Source organism: Camelus dromedarius, chromosome 13 (genome assembly GCF_036321535.1).
Source record: "Camelus dromedarius isolate mCamDro1 chromosome 13, mCamDro1.pat, whole genome shotgun sequence".
Lineage (NCBI taxonomy): Eukaryota > Metazoa > Chordata > Mammalia > Artiodactyla > Camelidae > Camelus > Camelus dromedarius.
In genome coordinates, this window is record NC_087448.1 from 9,165,688 (window position 1) to 9,169,151 (window position 3,464).

General features: G+C 38.1%; 1 pseudogene; it reads left to right on the forward strand.

Annotated features, from left to right (window-relative positions):
• Positions 1–2,632, forward strand: LOC105094113 (asparagine synthetase [glutamine-hydrolyzing]-like; annotated as a pseudogene).
• The last annotated feature ends 832 nt before the right edge of the window (positions 2,633–3,464 follow it).

Here is a 3,464-nt window from a genome sequence, read left to right on the forward strand (position 1 = left end):
ATGGCTGCACTCCGGGTTAGCTCTAGGCCTCCTTTAAAACCTTATAAAATGAAAGAAACTATACAAAATGAGAAGTATAGGAAGAAAGGAAAAAGCCAATTTCTTTCTTCAAATCCTTCCAGTTCCTCTTCGGCTCAGAGAACAAAGGGGTTTATTATATAGGACCAGAAGCAATCTTGTATTAATAATGTTCAGCCATCTCCCTGTTAGCTTCATCATCTCAGTCTCTGGGACCCTCAAGTTACCTACAGGTTGGCAAAATAAAAGGCCTCCTCTTCTGAAAGGCTTCCCCTGCTTTGAATCTTTCCTAGTATCCTTATTCTATCTTAAAATGTACCAGAACATCCATATAATGGGAGACTATGTATGTGTGAAAAGGAATGAGGAAAATCTCTATATACAACAGTGGAATGACTGCCAGGATATACTGTTGAAAGAGAAAAATCAAGGTAGAGTACGCATAGTTTGCTAGCATTTATCTAACAAAAGAGAACTATAGATACAGATTATAATAGATACACTTGTAATAAAACAGATGATGGAGATAGTCCACAGCCCTTTCCTCCCCCTTCCTGACAGCCTGGCCTGAGCACGCACAGAGATCCTGTAGCTCTGCTGCACCACGTGTGGCATTTGGGGTCCTTTAGGCAGTGATGACTGTCCATCTGCTCAGTGTCTGAGTCATACGAAGATTGCACACAGAGTCCAGATGCATTTCGTCTTCAGAATATCAATGGCTACAACAACTGCAGCTTTGGATTTCAGTGGCTGGCAGTAGTTGACCAACTGTTTGGGATGCAGACATTTTGAGCTAAGAAATATCCTTATTTGTGGGTTGGTTACAATGGTGAGATCTATAACCACAAGGAGATGAAATACTATTTTGAATCTGATTACCAGACCAAAGCAGATAATGAGATAATCCTTCATCTTTATAACAAAGGAGGAACTGAGCAAGCAATTTGTATGCTAGATGGGGTGTTTGCATTTATTTTATTGGATACTGTGAGTAAGAAAGTGTTCTTGGGCAGAGAGACACCTAAGGAATCAGACCTTTGTTTAAAGTCATTATAGAAGATGGATTTTTTGGCTGTGGGTTCAGAAGCTAAAAGTTTTGTTAACTTGAAGAGCACATCACAACTCTTTTTTCAAAGTGGAGCCTTTTTTTCCAGGACACTATAAAGTTTTGGATTTAAAGCCAAATGGTAAAGTTACATCAGTGGAAATGGTTAAGTATCATCATTGTAGAGATGAACTTCTGCATGCCCTCCATAACAGTTCAGAGAAACTATTCCCAGGTTTTGAGACAGAAATTATGTAGCTAGGTGAGGAGAACTGAAGAGAGCAAGTATGGACAACTCTTCAAGGACTTTTGCTATCTATAAAGGAGAGTGAGAAATAGAAGAGAGATATTCCAACATGTATATATCTGCATACATTATAAATGATCCAGTAGATAGCAGGAAAATGATGATGCAAGAGACAGGGAACAATCCTTAAAACTGAAACTCAAACAAGATTCCAATGGGATAAAGTAATTAATGTTTGTTTAGGGAAGTAGATTTATTCATGTTATTTTTTCTTCCTTATATACATGCATACTTCCAGATCCTCTTTGACAATGCTATTAAGAAACATTTGATGACAGATAGAAGGTCTAGGTGCTTTTAATCAGGGGACTTGGATTCCGGACCTGCTGAAGCAGCTGAAAGTAGCCCAAGTATAGTACTCTCCAGACACGTGCAACTGACATGGAAGATAGTCTCAATTTACTGGCTGTTAGAAAGGTGGCAAATTATACTGGGAGTGAACATCATGAAGGCCTTTTTAACTCTAAGGAAGGTATTTGGGTCCTGGATGATGTCATATTTTCCTTGGAAACTGATGGCGTTACAATAATCCATGCTTCAGTAGATACGGATTTAATTTCCAAGTACATTTGGAAGAGCACAGATAGCATGGTGATATTCTCTGGAGAAGGTTCAGATAAACTTTCACAAGGTTATATATATTTTCACAAAAATTCATTCTTCTGAAAAAGTCAAGGAAAAGAGTAAGAGACTTCTAAACGAACAATGCTTGTTTGATGTTCTCTGCACAGATCAAACTACTGCTGCCCATGGCCTTGAACTGAGGGCCCCATTTGTGGATCACTGATTTTCTTCTATTACTTGTCTCTGCCACCAGAAATGAGAATACCAAAGAATGGGATAGAAAACATCTCCTGAGAGAGAGATTTGAGGACTCTAGTCTGATACTTAAAGAGATAGATTCCCTGGTGACCAAAAGAAGGTTTCAGTGATGGGATAAACTTAGGTAAGAATTTCTGGTTTAGGAATTTACAGGAATATATTGAACATCAGGCTGATGATGCAATAGATGGCAACTTCATGACAAATATTTCCCTTCAGTACTCCTAAAACTAAAGAAGGCTATTACTACCAACAAATCTTTTGAGTGCCAGGCTGACAGGCTAATCAATTCCTGGATGCCAAGGAAGATCAATGCCACTGACCCTTCTGCCTGCACTTTGACCCATTACAAGTCAGCTGACAAAGCTCAGTACTCGCTAAGCTATAGACTTAAAGTGTTTCTTCTTGTGAAGGGTAGTGGGATTGGGGTCAGTGGGTGAGAGTAGCAATAAGAGTCAACCACCTAGACTCAGTTGGGCATGAAAAAAATGAAAGTCTCAAATCTAAAACTCAAAGGAAAAATAAATAATGAAATACAAAAGAAATAGTTACCAGTGGGGTGGAAGAAGGAATAGGATGGAGAAGACAGAGATAGAAGGCAGACATGCTTTGCATACTTGACTTTGAAACTATGTAAATATTTTACATAGTTCTAAAACAAAATAAATATTAGAAATCTCTAAGTATCCAAAGCAAAGTAAAACAAATAAAATCACTTAGTGACCTCTAAACCACTAAGTCCAATGCCTTGCTTCAGGGTACAGTCAGCTTAACTTGTCTTTGACATTGTTAACATTGTTGACCCTTGACTCATTATTAAAATTCTCTTCCTTTTTGGCTTATCTGAGACGAATCTCTCCTGGTTTACCTTATAAGTCTGATTTCACTTCTCAGTATCTCTCACTGGAACTTCTTCTTCCACCTGTCTTTTCATAAGTAGTTCTCATTCTAAATTTACTCTTCTTAATCCACTGTCCACTCCCAGCAATAAAATTATATACTCCCTTGGCTTTCTATTAGACACATTTACATTAATATGTGACCATGAGAAAACAAATTTAATATCAATATACGTTCATCTACTATAGGGAAATACTGTCATGGGAGAGGAAAAGTGATTCTGTTTCAAGGGAACTGCTCTAGCAGTTTCTTTGAGTAAACTGTTTCACACATCTACTAAATTCCTGTCCTTTCCTCAAAACCTGTCTCCCTCAGATGTTACCTCCTCTGTGAAGCCTTCTTACATTTCTCTGGCCAAAGTTAATTACTACA